Source organism: Rhinoraja longicauda, chromosome 18 (assembly GCF_053455715.1).
Source record: "Rhinoraja longicauda isolate Sanriku21f chromosome 18, sRhiLon1.1, whole genome shotgun sequence".
Lineage (NCBI taxonomy): Eukaryota > Metazoa > Chordata > Chondrichthyes > Rajiformes > Arhynchobatidae > Rhinoraja > Rhinoraja longicauda.
Window position 1 is genome coordinate 7,576,489 of NC_135970.1, and position 12,827 is coordinate 7,589,315.

A 12,827-nucleotide genomic window follows, 5' to 3' on the forward strand; every position below is an offset into this window, starting at 1 on the left:
GCCCTTGACGGTGGCTCCCTGCTTCATCACTTGCCATGGAAAAGGGGTGACAGTTATGGTGACATTGCAAACTCGTACGCCGACTTTACCATACGCCATTATGGTAAAGCAGTTTTTGATGGTTATAGCGAAGGTCCTTCCATCAAAGACAATACGCATCAGCGGCATGGGGAAAACACCCACCCGATCATCAACTTCAATTCAAAAACTGAGTTTGTGGGAAGAAAGGATGATTTCCTTTCCAGACCTTGTAACACACGAGGACTTATTGATCTTGTAACTGAGAAACTGCAAGAGGACTGCACTGTTATCAATGCATCAGGGGATGCAGACGTGGACATTGTCAAGGCTGCAATTATGGTGTCACAACATCAGCCCATTACCTTGATAGGGGAGGATACAGACTTTACTCATTTCTTCTTCTCCGTTATGCTGAGACGCCGAACAGTAACTTTTTTCCTTCTGACAAGTCCACAGTTCCTAAGGTGTACGACATCATCGAGATGAAACAAGTCCTGGGTAGTGATTTGTGTTCTCAGTTGCTGTTTATTCACGCTTTCACAGGATGTGATACAACTTCGCGCATTTTTAGTGTTGGCAAAAAGTCAGCGTTTAGGAAACTTGCGAACGGTGAATCGACCATCCAGACCTGTGCCAATGCGTTTCTGCTTCCAAATCAAACAAACAATGTCATAGAGGACCTTGGGAGCAAGGCGATGGCATTTATGTTTGGTGGAAAGAGTACCGATTCACTCGCTTCTTTGCGCTACAACCTTCTTAGCAAGCAAATCGTTTCCACCAAGTCATTTGTTACCCCAGAATGTCTCCCTCCTACCGAGTCCTCGACTAAATATCATTGCCTTAGAGTGTATTACCAATGTATTGCCAATCCATGGTGTGGATTGGCAACGAGTGACATGAATGCGGTGGATTGGGGATGGAAACTGGAGGACAATCGGTTTGTGCCAGTTATGATCAGCAAAAGTGCTGCCCCAGAAAGCCTCCTGCAGATGGTCCACTGTAATTGCACAACTGACTGCCGAACAAGACGGTGTAGTTGCAGAAGATACGGACTACCACGCACGCCCGCTTGCGGACCATGTCAAGACGAGAATTGTGAGAATCCACATAATCAGCCTTTACAGGAGGAAGAGTGTGACAATGACTATTTGTAAATCTGGTGCAAATCAAAGGTATTTTTCAGAAATAATATTATGGGAATTGTAATCACTTTGTAATGTAATCACTTCACTATATTTTAATTGGATTCCTAGGTCCCCAAAACATGGGGTTAGACACCAAAATTACTTGTCTATGATGAATAATGAAGTAGTAATGGGTATTTTAAGGATTTGGTGGCCATCTTGGACGCCATCTTTAAAATTAGACCTTTCCAGTGGTCAGACTGTGGTAGACTTTTGGTATGTTATTAAGCACACCTGATACTACAAAAAACTGTTGAAAAACCTTTTGTAGCAATTTTTTGGGGTCAAACCACATACGCAGTCGCCTATATGAAGTGTAGCACCACTTTGCCACCTCTTCTGCTAGCAGAATATGGATATGAATGTACTTTATTCCACCACGTGGCGCCATCAGCGATGACTGTCTCATCAACTCTATTTTTTCAACGTTTTTGTTATTTTTAGAGCGTTTTTAAAGTATGTGTTAATGTTCTCTGGTTTGTTTTACGTGGGGGTGGGGGAGGGGGACAGGGGTAACCTTTTTTCAATGTCTTACCTTGCCAGAGATGCAATTGTTTTCCGGATTGTATCTCCGGTCGCTCTGCAGCCTAACATCATGGAGTTGGATGCCTTGCTCGAGACTGACTTGGAGCCCCACCACGGGGCCATGGACTTACCATGGAAGACTGCGATCCCTTGCCTAGGATCGAGCTCCAACTGCGGCCTGTGGATTTCACCATTGAGGAGCTCGCAGTCTCGGGTAGAGACCGATGTCGGGAACCTCCAAATCACAGAAGGTTTGACTAGCCCTGACCCGGGTCCAATTGCCCGGATCAGGGGAGCTGAGATCCCCCCACGATGCAGGAGCTTGATCGCCCCAATGCAGAGGGCCCAAACGCCGCCGGCTACAGGGGTCAAGATTGTCCCATCAACGGAAGGCTCGAGGCCTCTGACTGCGGGAGAACAAAGAAGGGAAGAGACTGAACTTTTTTTTCGCCTTCCATCAGAGTGAGGAATGTGGAAGAGTAACTGTGGTGGATGTTTATGTTAAAATGTATTTTGTGTGTTCTGTTGCTTTTACTTGGTATGACAGTATGGCAAATCAAATTCCTCGTATGTTGCAAAACATACTTGGCTAATAAAGTATGATTATGAGTATGATTATGACGATTTATCAAAGCTGCATATTGTTATATACTTTCCTATCTTTTAGTACCAATTAAACATTAATAAAAGATTCACATGATTCAGTTTTTGAAATGAATGTTTTCATTCATCAATCCCGTTTAAATAACCTCTGTGACTGATTACTGAGCATGTTAGTCTGGATTCTTTGGCCTGTAAAGCATTTAACTAACAATGACAAATTGCTTGGCAAAAACAAGCTATAAGCAAATACCAGATATAATGGATATTCTCTACACTGTGCAGTAAGTGAAAAATAACCAGGTTTAATTTGACATATTGTAATGGGAGTAAAATGTCTCTAATAACAATAATTTATTAGGGGAAAGATACATATATTTTGTCTCAAGACAATTATACAAATATTTCTCTTTATGAGCAGTGTTGGAAAAAGCCAACATTTCTTGGATGAGTTCATTTAATAAGCTCCCAGAATGTTTAGCAGAACCATTTCAGTAAACATATTGACATCATTAGTCAGAGTCATCGGGCTCTTCGGCCCAACTGGTCCATGCCAGTCAAGATGCCCTTTCTAAACTCTTCCCATTTACCTGCATTTGGCCCATACCCCGCTTAATCCGTCCTATCCACACACTTGACCAAATATCTTTTAACTCTCACGATCACATTTTTAAAACCATCCACTATCTGAAACTTCATGCACTGAAAGATGATCACGGAAGCAGCCTACAAATGGTCGAATCTGGGTGAAAGTAAATTCCAAGACAATCTGTTTTTTTAAAAAAATGGTATTTTTAGTTTAGTTTAGTTTGGTTTAGAAATACAGAGCGGAAACATGCCCTTCGGCCCACCGAGAACGCACCGACCATCATTCCCCACACTATCCTACACACACTAGGGACAATTTACACTTATACCAAGCCAATTAACATACAAACCTGTAGGTCTGGAGTGTGGGAGGAAACCAAAGATCTCAGAGAAAACCTACTCAGTCATGGGGAGAAGGCACAAACATCGTACAGACAGCACCTGTGGTCGGGATCGAACCCGGGTCTCTGGCGTGCAAGCGTTGCAAGGCAACAACTCTACCGCTGCACAATTGTGTCGCCCCTGAGGCGGCATCTACCTTTATCTTTTATAAGACACATATGTGTTTAGTATATGTTATATGTTATTATTATATGTGTTTGTTATTTATCTACCTTGATGTGTTATAAGACCTCAAGCACATACACTTCTGTGATGTGAACTCACTTGAAAACATTGTTATTAATTTCCTCCACATTCCCTGGTGTTCAAGTCTTCACATAAATACAGGGTGGGAAATATTGATATTTATTCACACCTTGCCCATCCCCAGTTACTCCCCAGAGAGATGACTTTGAATTTTAAGGTGCTCCAGCCTCTTCTTAATTACTCCTTTGCTCTTAATGTACCTACAATCTCTTAAAATTTTTCATTACCTTCTCTGCCAAACTTATTTCCTGTCCCCTTTTTCCCCTTATGTTTATACAGCTGAAGAGATTCACTTGATCCCAGATGCCTATACCTGACATAGGCCTCCTTCTTCATTTAGACCAGAACCTCAATATCTCTATCCCAATCTCTATTGCCAGCGTCGCCCTTCACTCTAACAAGAACATGCTGGTCCTGAACTCTTGCTATCTCATGTTTAAAAGCTTCCCACTTACCAGACATCCCTTTACTTCCAATCGACTTTTCAAAATTCCTGTCAATTGCTATCAAAATCTTGCCTTTCTCCAATTTAGGACAACTTTTGGACGAGTTCAAACCTTTTCCAAAATTATTTTAAAAACTAATAGAATAGAAAGTAAAACGAATAGAATAATGGCCACTAGTCCCAAAGTGTTTCCCCACTAACACATCTGTCATCTGCTCAACCTTATTTCCAAAGAGGTCCCTTCACTGGAAGGGCATTCAACATGTTGATTGAAAAGAATTCCTGTGAACTCTTAATAAATTACAACCCATTCAATCAAGCCTTTCACACTGCGGCTGTTCCAGTTGATATTTGGAAAGTTAAAATCCCTTATTATTACAATTCTATTATTCTTGTAGCTATCTGTAATCTCTACATATTTCCTCCTCTAATTCCCCTGACTACAGGGGACCTATTATACAATCCCATCAAAATGATCACCCCCTTCCTATTTCTCAATTCCGCACATTTAACCTCACTGTGTGCATCACTAGGAGTACCCTCTCTAAGTACCACCGCGATGCTCTCCCTACTGAAAAACACAATGCCCCCTCCTCTCTGTCCTCCACCTCCATCTGTTGTAGTATTTGTACCCCAGAACATCGAGATACCAGTCCTCTCCCTTCCTCAGCACCATTTCTGCAATAGCTATAATATCTCAGTCCCATACATCTATCCATGCCCCGAGTTCATCTACCTTACCTGCCAGGCCTCTTGCATTGAAATAAATATAGTTTCATCCATCGGCCTTCCATTGTCCTCTGCCATGCTCCAGCCTGTCCTGTTTACCAAACTTACTTTCTTTAACTTCTGTATTTGGCTCAATTATCTGCCTCACCACTGCTTTAGGTCCCACTTACCCGCATGCCCCGCCCCACACGCTCCAATTCAGGTGCAACCTGCCAGGAGAGATTCCAATGGTTCAAGAATTGGAATGCCTGCTCCCTGCACCAGCTTTGCTGCTGTGCATTCATCTGTCCTAGTCCAATGTTTCTCCTCTCACTAGCATGTGACACCAGTAATAACCCAGAGATTATTACTCTTGAGGTCATACATTTTAATAATCTGCTCAATTTCCAATATTCACTCTGCGGGACCTCATCCTTTTTTCTACCCATGTTTCTTCACTGGCAATGATCAGAGATGGGAACACGACATGAGTGTACCTGATCACACCAGCACCGGGAACGCTCCTAGACTCAAATATTCAAACAGTAAAACAGCAGCTGAGAACTGAAGAACTCTGGAAAATTATCCCTGTGAAAATATGAAAACAATCAATCAGTCTGAGAGCCAAATAAATCAATTTTCTATGATCGTACAAAATTACAGCATACAAAATCATGATGGAATGGGTGCAATGTATAAATAAACTGTAATTGTGATTAGTTTCATGCTTAAACTGTGTCCATCTAACCGAGTGCAAAATTCATGCTCTGACCTCAGTATCATTAATTTAAAGTTGAGTCAGAACTAACTGCACAATTAAAGGCTATAATCCCATGAGTGGCTACCAGTAGTTGAGGTAGGTTAATGGTGCCAAAAGTTGTATCAGCATAGTTTAATTGGTTAACGTAATGAACTGTATCCCTGTTGAAAACCCCTGGAAACAGCAACAGCAGTTTCTAGTTATAACAGGGATCAAGTTATATTAAACAAATACACTCGAGAATATCTGCTAATGCATTAAACCGTGATATTGTGGTCATGGGGATTTCAATATGCAGGTAGACTTGGGAAATGAGGTTGGTACTGGGTCCTAAGAGAAGGAATTTGTAGAGTGCCCATGAGATGGCTTCTTAGAGCAGCTGGCAGTCGAGCCTACTAGGGAAAAGGCAATTCTGGATTTTGTGTTGTGCAACAACCCGGATTTGATTAGGGAGTTTAAGGTGAAGGAACCCCAAATGGGTAGTGACCAGCTACCATTGACCAGTGTTTATTAAATGGGTAATGGGTATGATAAAATTCAACCTGCAGTTTGAGAGAGAGAAGATAAAATCAGATGGGTCGATATTACTGCTAAGTAAAGGTAACTGCAGAGGCATGAGAGAGGAGCTAACTAAAGTTGTTTGGAAAGGGACCCTAGCAGGAATGATGGTAAAGCAGCAATTACGAGATACAGCATGGAAACAGGCACTTTGGCCCACCAAGTCCGCAACGACCAGCGATCCCCGCACATTAACACTATCCTATACACACTCGGGACAATTTACACTTAGACCAAGCCAATTTACCTACAAACATGTACGGCTTTGGAGTGTGGGAGGAAACCGAAAATCTTGGCGAAAACCCATGCAGGCCACGGGGAGAACTTACAAGCTCCGTACAGACAAGCACCCGTAGTCAGGATTGAACCCGGGTCTCCGGGGCTGCAAGCGCTGTAAGGCAGCAACTCTACCGCTGCACCACCGTGCCCATTTCTGTGAGTAATTCAGAAGACACAGGAACTTTTCATCCCAAAGAGGAAGAAAGATTCTAAAGGGAGCATGAGGCAACTGTGGCTGAGAAAGAAAGTCAAACACACCATAAAACTAAATAAGAATGTATATATTATTGCAAAGGATTTGTGGGAAACTAGAGGGTTGGGAAGCTTTTAAAAAGTTTTTAAAAAGAAAGCTTTTAAAAATTGATTGACTGATCAAATGGTCCCAGAACAACAACCTTGCTCTCAACATCAGTAAGACCAAGGAACTGAATGTGGACTTTGGAAGACAAAAGATCCACAAAGCTGCCTTCATCAACAGAACGGTGGTGGAAAGAGTGGAAAGCTTCAAATTCCTGAGCGTGCAAATCTCTAAAGATCTATCCTTGACCCAGCACATTGATGCAGTCATAAAGAAAGCCCATCAATGCCTCTAGATTGAGAGCATTTAGTACGTCAATGAATACTCTCTCGAACTCCCACAGTAGAAAGCAAATTGACTGGTTGCATCACGGCAGCAACTCCAACACCCAGGAACAAAGAAGATTGCAAAAAGTGATGAACACTGCCCAACCTATCACGGGTACTGATCTCCCCACTATCAAACGGATCTACAAGAATCGCTGCCTCAAAAGGGCAGCCAGCATCATCAGGAACCACACCACCCTGGCAATGCTCTCATTTCACTCCTATCATCGGGAATAAGGTATGAAAATGGTGATGTCCAGGTTCAGGAGCAGCTTTTTCCCATCGACCATCTGGCTATTGAAAACTACAAACGCCAATTAAAATCCAAACTTCCTTAGTTGCACTAGGGAATTTGGGTTTGTTTTGTTTTTTTTGCACTGTATTGGGTTTTTATTTATTGAACTATTTTAATGTCTGTTTAATATATTATCTATGGAGCACTGTGTTTACAAACCTGTTGTGCCGCTGCAAGCGAGAATCTCATTGTTCCATTTCGGTACATCTGACAACAAAACACTCTTGTTCCCTAGATCCTCACAGTCTGCAGTGTCTCTCACTATCCCGTCACACTCAATACACCAGACCTATGGACGCACCTTCCCCATTCTGAATTATCAGCAGGGTTAAGGCCACTTTTGCTCTTGATTGTGCTCTACCATTCATTAAGATCATGGCTGATGCGATTGCAACTTCAATTTTGTATTCTGCCAACCACCTCCAGTAATCTTCCCTGACATAATGGAGTAATATGAAGGCTGGTGAACAGGAACAGGTCATGCCCATAAAATTGCTGAAAATATTTGACAGCCAGCTAAGCCAAATCTCCAGCCTAGGTCTGTATCAAACCTGTAAAAAACACAATGACTGTTTCTCAACATTCAAAGTTTATCAAGGATATTAAGAGTTTACTTAAAACCATTTAAAAGCATAAAGATGTTTTCATATCCTAAAAAGTTAAAATAAATAAATAATAATAGTCAAAATCCTTCAGTAAATCTAAGTTAATTGTGACGTATTTTAGTCCCTTATATCTGCAGATCTTCCTTTTAGATAAAGTACATATAGTGCCAATTCAGTTTATTGTGGACATTCACTGTATAAATGGCAGAGATTAATGCAAATTTATACTCCCATGATGGACCCCATGAGATGTTCAGCTTCAAATCATATTTGGAAAAAAACACTGTCTGCAAGTTCAGGACTTCCACGTCTACATGGAAATCCTGAATTAGTGTGTAGATGCCAACATTTCCCGCAAAATCCAACCCAAGAAACCACAGAAATCTATATTTAAAACAGTTACAGAATGAAGAAATTCAATAAACACCTTCTCATTTTGATACCTTCCATATTCTGTTATATTTTTTAATTTACGTTTTCTAAACTTTGGACTCTCTCAACAATTCCAATGCTAAATCCTTCCTGATATTTTGACAACATGTTCTTACTTGCTGCACACAATGCATATATTTCAATTGAGAATTGCAATATAAAATAGATAAGAAAGGAATTTAGAATATTCGTACTCGGAAGAATATTTTCATATTTGACTTCTATGTATTTGTCACAGTTACTTCTATTATGTTCAGGATAAAAGCTAATAGTATGCATCAATTCTTTCTGTATTAAATAAAATTTCATAGAGCCAGGATTCTCAAATGATATGTCTTGTGATTCTCCTTCTCATCCTATGGTTAATGGGCATCTACGAAATAAAAATCATCAGGTAAATCTATCCGTTAAATTAGGCGGTCAGGCCCCTAAACATCTTAAGCAGCTGATAGGACAACAATCTGTCATAGAGACCAACAGCAAGGAACAATATGCATACCGGCACCTTTTTATCAATATAAAGCACTGGATTCTACACATCCGAAAGGCACGAGGCCAAAAAAGTGGGCACTATGCGAGGTGACCAATATTAGCCTCATGCCCAAAATAACTAAACAAAATCTGCATGGGGGCATTCTCTATTGCTTTTGATAAACGGAAACTGCAATCAAACACTCAGTAGAAGGTTCTTGATTTTAAAAAAGACTAACAGTTTTTAATATTCTAATTTATTTTCTTAATTTACCTATTCTAAACTATTATAAGCAGGCCATCGTGACTCCATAAAGTAGTCTGGGTAACTTCATTCAGTGTCACGGTATTTTAGATTGTCCTCACACGGACAGGCCCACTGCGTTCTCCTTTCACTGATCTCATGAAGCTTATCTGGAAAATGGACGTGCTGCTCGAAAATGGGATTTCATGCACTTAAACCCAAAGGGTGAAAGTTGGATCGTCACCTGTTTTTAATTTAAAATTACATTATACAAGTCCTCCAAAGCATCCAATTAATTAAAAATAAGGAAGAGCAAAAAATGCAGTCAGTAAATTAAATGGCTTCATTTTGCACGAGGTGAACAAAGAATCAACAATAACTTTCATGGAATAAAATATTAGGTCACAAAGGAAACTTACTAAAGCAATGAATCAAAATCTATTCACCAGTAGCATCTGTTAACCTTTATAAATGTCTACATGGGTTTAGAAACCCACTACAGTGACACGGTGTCTGTGGCTTAGCTGCTGGACAGGTGGCTCTCTTTACTGCAATGTCTTCTCACAATTCCCATCAGATTAAAGGTGGCACAGTGGCACAGCTGTAGAGCTGCTGTCTCTCAGCACCAGAGATCTAGGTTTGATCCTGACCTTGGGGGCTGTCAGAGTGCAGTTTACATGTTTTCCCCGTGACTGCGTGAGTTTGGTCTGGTTTCCTCCCACATCCCAAAGATGTGCGGGTTTGTAGATTAATTGGCCCCTGTAAATTGCCCCGAGTGTGTAAGGAGTGGATGAGAACGTGGAACTATGTTCTAAGAAAAAAAAGTCCGTTTGTCCAGTCTCTCCTTATAACTCAAGCCCTCTTCTCAAGAATATTTTCTGCACCCTTTCCATCCTAACACCATCCTTATATCCAGGTGACCAGTACTACACACAATAATCTAAGAGTGGTCTCACCAATGACTAGTGCATAATGACTTCCACTAGTCTGGGGGAAGTATGACCTGTACAAAAAGGACAGGTTGCATCTGAACCCGAGGGGAACCAATATCCTGGCGGGGAGATTTGCTAAAATAACTGCGGAGACTTTAAACTAGTACGGTTGGGGGGAGGGACTCAAACACAGATAGCTAATAGGCAGTGTGTGAGGCAGGAGGCAGAAAAGGGAAACACTCAGACCCAATATGTAGGAGAGAAAGAAGGGAAAAGAAATAAACTGAGAATAAGAAATGATGGGTCCCTTAAATGTGTATATTTTAATGCTAGGAGCATTGTAAGAAAGGTGGATGAGCTTAGAGCCTGGATTGACATCTGGAAGTATGATGTTGTGGCGATCAGTGAAACATGGTTGCAGGAGGGTTGCGATTGGCAATTAAATATTCCAGGATTTCATTGTTTCAGATGTGATAGAATCGGAGGGGCAAGAGGTGGGGGTGTTGCATTGCTTGTCAGGGAGGATATCACAGCAGTGCTTTGGCAGGACAGACTAGAAGGCTCGATTAAGGAGGCTGTTTGGGTGGAACTCAGAAATGAGAAAGGTTTAGCAACACTTATAGGGGTGTATTATAGACCGCCAAATAGGGAACGAGAATTGGAAGAGCAAATATGTAAGGAGATAGCAGATATTAGTAGTAAGCACAGAGTGGTGATTGTGGGTGATTTCAATTTTCCGTATATAGACTGGGAATCACATTCTGTTAAAGGGCTGGATGGTTTGGAGTTTGTAAAATGTGTGCAGGATAGTTTTTTGCAGCAATACGTAGAGGTGCCTACCAGAGAAGGGGCAGTGTTGGACCTCCTGTTAGGAAATGAGATGGGTCAGGTGACGGAGGTATGTGTTGAGGAGCACTTTGGGTCTAGTGATCATAATGCCATTAGTTTCAATATCATTATGGAGGTCAAATCTGGACCAAGGGTTGAGATTTTGGATTGGAGAAAGGCTAATTTTGAGGAGATGAGAAAGGATTTAAAAGGAGTGAAATGGAAATTGTTGTTTTATGAAAAGGATATAATAGAGAAATGGAGGATATTTAAAGGTGAAATTTTGAGAGTACAGAGTCTTTATGTCCCTGTTCGGTGGAAAGGAAAGAATAATAATTTGAAAGAGCCATGGTTTTCCAGGGAAATTGGACACTTGGTTCGGAAAAAGAGGGAGATATACAATAAATATAAGCGGCAGGGAGTAAATGAGGTTCTTGAGGAATATAAAGAATGTAAAAGGAATCTTAAAAAGGAAATTAGAAAAGCGAAAAAAAGATATGAGGCTGCTTTGGCAAGTAATGTGAAAGTAAACCCCAAGGGGTTCTACAGATATGTCAATAGCAAAAGGATAGTGAGGGATAAAATTGGTCCATTAGAGAGTCAGAGTGGACAGCTATGTGCTGAGCCGGAAGAAATGGGGGAGATATTAAACAATTTCTTTTCTTCGGTATTTACCGAGGAGAAGGATATTGAATTATGTGAGGTAAGCGAAACAAGTAGAGTAGTGATGGAAATTAGGAGGATTAAAGAAGAGGAGGTACGGACACTTTTGAAGAATATAAAAGTGGATAAGTCTCCAGGTCCTGATAGGATATTCCCTAGGACATTGAGGGAAGTTAGTGCAGAAATAGCAGGGGCTATGACGGAAATATTTCAAACGTCATTAGAAACAGGGATGGTGCCGGAAGATTGGCGCATTGCGCATGTTGTGCCTTTGTTTAAAAAAGGTTCTAAAAGTAAACCTAGCAATTATAGACCTATTAGTTTGACGTCTGTGGTGGGGAAAATTAATGGAAAAGATACTTAGGGACAATATATATAATTATTTGGATAATCAAGGCCTGATTAGAAACAGTCAACATGGATTTGTGCCTGGAAGGTCATGTTTGACTAATCTTCTTGAATTTTTTGAAGAGGTTACCAGGGAAATTGATAAGGGCAAGGCTGTGGATGTTGTCTATATGGACTTCAGTAAGGCATTTGACAAGGTTCCACATGGAAGGTTGATTAAGAAGGTTAAATCGTTGGGTATTAATAGTGAGGTTGCAAGATGGATTCAACAATGGCTGAATGGGAGATACCAGAGGGTAACGGTTGACAATTGTATGTCAGGTTGGAGGCCAGTGTCTAGTGGAGTGCCCCAAGGATCTGTGTTGGGTCCACTGTTGTTTGTCATTTACATTAATGATCTGGATGATGGTGTGGCAAATTGGATTAGTAAATATGCAGATGATACTAAGATAGGTGGAGTAGTTGATAGTGAGGTAGATTTTCAAAGTCTACAGAGAGACTTGGGCCTTTTGGAAGGGTGGGCTGAAAGATGGCAGATGGAGTTTAGTGCTGATAAGTGTGAGGTGCTGCATTTTGGTAGGACAAATCAAAATAGGACGTACAGGGTAAATGGTAGGGAATTGAGGAATGCAGTGGAACAGAGGGATCTGGGAATAACTGTGCATTGTTCCCTGAAGGTGGAATCTCATGTGGATAGGGTGGTGAAGAAGGTGTTTGGTATGCTTGCCTTTATAAATCAGAGCATCGAGTATAGAAGTTGGGATGTAATGTTGAAATTGTACAGGGCATTGGTGAGGCCAAATCTGGAGTATGGTGTGCAGTTCTGGTCGCCAAATTATAGGAAGGATGTCGACAAAATGGAGAGGGTACAGAGGAGATTTACTAGAATGTTGCCTGGGTTTCAGCACTTAGGCTACAGAGAGAGGTTGAACAGGTTGGGTCTTTATTCTTTGGAGCGTAGAAGGTTGAGGGGGGACTTGATAGAGGTTTTTAAAATTTTGAGAGGGACGGACAGAGTTGACGTGGGTAGGCTTTTCCCTTTGAGAGTGGGGAAGATTCCAACAAGGGG